Source organism: Mus caroli, chromosome 12 (assembly GCF_900094665.2).
Source record: "Mus caroli chromosome 12, CAROLI_EIJ_v1.1, whole genome shotgun sequence".
In the NCBI taxonomy this organism is placed as follows: domain Eukaryota; kingdom Metazoa; phylum Chordata; class Mammalia; order Rodentia; family Muridae; genus Mus; species Mus caroli.
The window spans coordinates 92,324,505-92,331,087 of NC_034581.1; the positions used below are offsets into that span (position 1 = coordinate 92,324,505).

The 6,583-nt window shown below is 37.1% G+C and overlaps 1 pseudogene; it reads right to left on the bottom strand.

Annotated features, from left to right (window-relative positions):
• Positions 1 to 5,083: 5,083 nt before the first annotated feature.
• LOC110306578 lies at positions 5,084 to 5,599 on the bottom strand (annotated as a pseudogene).
• Positions 5,600 to 6,583: the final 984 nt, after the last annotated feature.

The window sequence follows — 6,583 nt, forward strand, 5'->3', positions numbered from 1 at the left end:
TCTCTCTCTCTCTCTCTCTCTCTCTCTCATCTGTCTACTTGTCTGTTTTGTAATTAGGATATGACTTGTTCCTCCAACACTCCTAATGTAAACTTGGTAGCCAGTGTGAGGAAACAAGGCCACCTCCTAGATCTTTAAAGGGTGAGCCTAGAATAGGTCATTTGGAACTTGGCTCTCTAAGAGAATTATGGCCGACTGTTCTGAGACCCCAAGTTCTTGTGAGAGTGAGCTGTTATAAAAGCACCCCAAACTCTGCATTGCTTTTTGGCTTTGTGCCTTTCCTAGGTTCTCCGAAATTTATTCCCACCACGAGGCTATGCATTGTGAGCTGCACTGTACATCAGAACCAATACAACTGCCTGATGTGACCCTTTCAGCCTCTGACATTATGGACTGAACAAGTCTTTCCCTTAAAATGATGCCAAGCTTCATATAGTTTCTAATAATGACAAGAGCCCTAAATGTATGCAATTAAGAAATAGCATAGCTAAATTATCTCATATGTTTTTTTTTAAGACTACACACACATGAGTCTGAGAAGAATTCAAAGCCCTGAATGCTCTTTCAGAGAGCCCAGAACCTACATGGCAGCTCATATCTCTCTGTAATCCCAGTTTCAGGGGATCTGATCTCCCCTTCTGACCTGCATGGACACTCCATGCACATGGTACACAAAAATACATGCAGGCAAATCATCCATACACACAAGAAAAGGAAAAGAAAACACAGACTCTATTAATGTGATTTAAGACATTGGCTTTCCTTTACACTGTTACACCTGAAAAACAAAACAAAACAAAACAAAACAAAAAACAAAACAAAACACAACTTAAAGATGTGCTTTATATCTCCCGACTAAGCAATGATAAAATTACTCAGCTTTTCTATTTCTGCCATTTCACTTACAATACCATTTACAGATTCATTTATTAGGGGTATTTTTTCGTGTTACTATTTGAAGTGGCCAATCAGCAAAGCAGACATTCAAGTGCCCATACTTAGAAATAGACACATATATTAAGATATATTCTCTGAGTTTACAAGAATACTTTGAAAATGGTTTTATTAAAAATAAGTAATGAAGCTATTAAATTGATACCGTCATTACTTTCTTCATGATAGTAGGGTCTATAGATTTCTTTTTATTCAGCATTACGCTAAACATTGATCTTAGAACCTATAAAGAACTCAATAAATATATGTTGCATGGATAATAGCTAAATCGATAAAAAGTACATTAGCATGTGTTGATCGGTTTATATATCACAGCATTAACTATATTGAGAGCATGTGAGTTTTCTCCCTTCACCTCATTCACTGGACCATAAGGTGATTCTTGTGGGCCAAAACCTCATTCTATTTATCTCTGTAAACTCAATTCTTTGTTAGTGGGAACTACACAATAATTGCTTGTTGAATCCATAATAATTTTCAAGATGATAGCATACAAATAATGCCAGCATGCTGAGTGTGATGGCCCATGCCTTGAACCCAGACTCTAAATACTTTCATTGTTTTTTTAATTTTCATCTCTCATTAGCATAGAACTCTCTAGGTTGACTAAGCTGGCTGGCCCAGGAATTTATCTCTTTTGCCTTTTCCAGTGCTGAGAATATAAATAATTCCACTGTGGCCACTTTGTTTCTTTTTGTTCTGGGGATTAAACTCAGGTTCTCATGCTTGCAGGATGAGGACTTCACCCACCAAGTCATCTTCCCAGCCTCTGTCTTGGTTTTGTGTGTGACTTGCATAAATAGCATTATTACATTAATATTTCAACATGTGGAATAAGAGTCAGTGTATCTGTTGGTTTATTCTATGATTCTTTGCCAAACAAGAGGTTGAGATGGAATTTTTATTTGCCTAAACAGTGATCATTCAGATTCTAAGGGAGTAAAAACATTTTTTATTGGTTATTTTATTTATTTACATTTCAAATGTCATCCCCCCTCCTGGTTTCCCATCTGAAAGCCCCCTATCCCATCCCCTCCCCCCTGCTTCTGTGAGGGTGCAGCCCCATTCACACACCCACTCTTGCCTCACCACCCTAGCATTCCCCTACTGTACCCCTATTTTGCCATGCCATTTTCATTGTATGACATTAAGAGAGGATGTTTTGATTATCCATATCCACTGAAAAGTAGAGGCTTTTTGAGAAGAGGGCTGGCCATTGAGTTCATTTGTGACACTCCATACAGTACATGCACCTCACATCCAAGTATTAATGGAATAGCCAGCACTGAATGAAAGAAAACCTCTCTTGGATAGCTGAATTGGTCTTTAGTTAAGCGTCAAGAAAACCCAGTGCTTCATCTTCTGTACTACAAATAGCATCTTGGGTAAAGAGCAAAATCAATGTGTGCATTTGTAAATTTCTATAAACCTTTAGATTCTTTAAGTCAGTATCAAACAAAAGTCTTTTTTTCACACATTCTTTGAAATATCAACCCTACATAGGGAATTTTCAATTTATAATAATGAAGTTTTAGACTCAGCTATGGATATTTTGGGGGTAGCAACATTATAATTCTTAGTACCTAAAAGTCCCTGAATTCATTCCCATTATAGCATGATTAGAGATAAGCTGAGGTGATCACATAACAATATATAGTTTTCTTGTTTATCATAAATGAAAATATTTGAGCATATTGTGCTAGTTGAAATGAGAATGGCCCTCATACACTTATATGTTGGAATTCTTGGTTGCCAGTTAGTGGAACGGTTTGAAAATGATTTAGAGGTATGTCCTTGTTGGGGAATGTGTATTACTGGGGTAGGCTGTAAGGTATCAAAAGCCCACCAGGGACCGCCTCCCTCTCCCCCCTCCCCCTCTCTGCCTGCTGCCTACTGCTCAGAGAGTCTGTAAAGCTACGGTTCCAATGACATGCCTGTCTGCTTCCTGCTATGATGACCGCAAACTAGCCTTCTAAAACTGTAAACAAGCCTCAATTACATTCTATCTTTCATAAGTATTCATAGTAGCTATGATTTCTCTTCACAGAAACAGAAAAGTAAACTAAGATATGTTTCTGAAAATTGGTAAAGATTATTTCATAAATGTATCCTTAGCAAATATATGGTAAGAAAAGTATATATAACAACATGTTAGACCATTAAACAGTAATTGTCTCTAACTAATTACTTTATTTTCAAGTATTTTTTAAATTATGGTTTTATGTACAATAAAATATTGTTTTAGTGATAAAATGTGGACTGTTCTAAATACTTTGGAAAATTCATTCAAGATAACTTAAAAAAAATAATAGCTGTCCAAATACAAACCATACCATTTCGTCTTCAACCCTATATTCCTATTTTAAACCAGATAAACTTTAACATAAGTAAGTCTGCATCATATTTACATAATATCTGACTGGAACAGACTGTTTAAAGTATAATGCTTCCCAACCCAGTTGAAAATGAGAGAATTAACTTAAAAGTGTAAGTTTTTGATAAATCGGTATTTTGTAACATTTTGATTCTTGTTTTAGTATTTCCTGGTTTAGAAAGCTGGTTACTTTTTGACCCAGTTCTCCTAGCAATCTGCACTGACCTGGAACTCATCTCAAACCTGTGACAATTCTCTGTCGTAACATCCCACGTGCTGACTGTACAGGGATAAGCCATTACCTGCAGCTTCACACTTCTTAACTGATGTGACCATCTAGGAATCTTGTCTCTTTTGGAGAGTCACGGATTCTACAGAACCTCCTGCATGCTAGGCAGGCACTGTACCATGGAGCCATCCCTCCAAACTGCCTGTCACATTTTATTTTTTATATAAGTCTTGCTGAGTTGTTCAGACTGCCCTTGACTTATGATCATTCTACTTTAGTTCATCAAAGTACAAAACTGAGGATTTTTTATTGTAGCTTTATTTTCTGATATCTTGTCAAAACAAGTATCCTGAGGAGGTTTTGTTAACTTAAAGAACACGTCAAGGTTCTGGTATATATAGTCATATCATCCAACACAGTCATTTAGTCACTCAGTGGCTCTCTACCCTTCTAATACTATGACCCTTTAATTCTGGGGTGACCCCCCCCCCAACCATAAAATCATTTTCATTCCTAGTTCCTAACTAATTTTGCTACTGCTATGATTCATAATATAAATATATGTATTTTCTGATGGTCTTAGGCAACCTTTGTGAAAAAGTCATTCCACTCCCCAAAGGGGTCACGACCCACAGGTTGAAAACCACTAACTTAGTGCATAGCAGCAGGAGATGATGAATTTTTGCTTCTGTACATTAAAGAATTTCATTTCCTTAAAACGATTTCTATATAAATAAGTAGCATGTTAACTCTATCTAATAGAAAATATAGGTTGGTGAGCTTCCTCCTTGTTTCATATTTGAAATGCAGCCACTGAAAAATTTTTCATAAGGATTACTTTATTCAATAGTTTTCTATGGAAATCTGTATATTAATATATACATACATAATGCATAAATAATGGCATGTATGTTCTGTTTATGTTCTTATAATGAAAAATTATCTTCTCATCTGATTTGTTCTCACTTAATAATGTCTTCCTTCTATATCAGTAAATGATGTGTCCTGTTATTAAGGAATTTTTAATGATACATTTTTGTTGTTAATTAGCTTTTTATTATATTTATTTATTTATTTTGAATGGGGTCTCATTATTAGTTCTGCTTCCATGTGTGGCCAAGATCAAGGGAAAAGGGAGGGCACCCAGCTGGCACAGGGAAGGTCATTTCCACATTTCATTTACGCATAGGATCAGACAATCACAGAGTCACTACTGTTGTTAGAAACTGGCAGCATAGGATGGGGAGGGATGCAGAGTATAGGTGTCATTAAAAAAAACTAAAGCTTCCCCAAAATTGGGTGCCTGGAACAGGACCTGTTCTGCTTCAAACCAGGATGAATCAGGAGATCAAAAGCAGTTTGGGGAAGCTAGAACCATCAAGGATAAAGAGAGGAGGACTCTCGGGGGGGGGGATGTTTGACAATTGGGGTGAAGGAATTATCCTCTCCCTGATGGGATCCCTCTAGCCTCTCTGATCTTGAAGGAAAGTGGCAGCCTACAACATCCAAGAGTAGGTCTGGGGCTGCTAGATACTCCAGGTAGGGAGCTGAAGGTAGCTCTTTTGAGAGTAGGGAAATGCTGGCACTGTCACCTCTTTTTCTGACAGGGTGCAACAGTCCTTGATCTCATAGCAGTTTGCTTGTATTCATGCTTTATTCCTGTCAGTTTCTTCTTCATGCCATCTTTAGAGCTAGCATAGATCATTTTTCTCTTAAGAGGTGCATTCTTGGGGGCCTGGAAGATGAACATCAGGTTCTCCTTCTTGCTCTCCTCAGTCTTGTAGGTTGCATCATGGAGAGCAGAGCAGCAGTCCATATCTGTCAAAATCTTGACAAAAGTGGTGTAGGGGTCATATACAGCCTGCCCCTCATCTCCTACTAGGATCTTCTTGTCCTTCTCCAGGATGATCTTCTTATCATTACTCAGGCAGAAGGCATGAAGGCACTGCCTTCTTGTGTTTCTTCACTTCTGGTGTTGAGGACTTGAGAACTTTCCTGTCATTGAACACCTTGATGAAACCATCACAGACACCAGAAGCCATGTTTCCAGAAGTGAAAGGGATAAAGAGAGAGCTACAGAAGAACAGAACCACTGCACTGCTGCCAGAATCCAACTGAACAGATACAGCATATTTTAAGCCCATATGGCAGTTCGTAACAGCCTGTAACTCCAGTCCCAAAGACCCCAATGCACTTTCCCAGGCTCTGCAGACACAAGAGATGCACAGAGTACACATACACTGGAGCAAGCAAGACACACACACACACAAAATATAATAAACAAATCTTTAAAAGCACTTCATAATATTATATTTGAAAGGTAATAAGTAAGTTGACAATAGACTGAGCTCATAAGTGATAGTCATATGTCTCCTGCTCTATAGATACTAAATCCTTATTACTGTATGCATACCTATTATTTTCTTGCTGTGTAGCCTAGGCTGGCTTCAAACATCTGATTCTCCCAGCCTACTTTCCTAGTATAGATATAGCAAGGATGTGCCATCATTTTTAACAGTTGTTAAAAATTAGTTATTATTTTCTGTATATTAAATAGTGTTATCTATGTTTAGAATAATTTTGCATTATAACTCAAATATAATTTATCATTTGGCTTTACCTGCATATTTTAATGAATTATGAAATGTATTAGGCCTATAAAGATCTTCTCTACTTAAATATTTATATAGTCATCTACAGCTTGTGGAAGTTCTGTCAAAATAAACAATTAATTTAGTTTCATTACGAAACTACTTTTCTGAGCTTGCATGTCATCAAATAGAATTTCCTTCAAGACCCTAGAACACATCTCATTGAAATAAATGGTAGGTTTCATGCTATGAACGAAGTCACAGGAAAAGAAGTCACCTTCTCTATTGTACATTTAGAAGACTGGGTGTAATATGCTCTTAATTGTTCCTATTTAAAAAGAAAAGGGCATATATCACTGGAAGGGTCATGAAATTCTAAATGGGGAAGTGTATCGTCATGTCTGAATGCTAGATGAAGTAATTGTATGCTACATA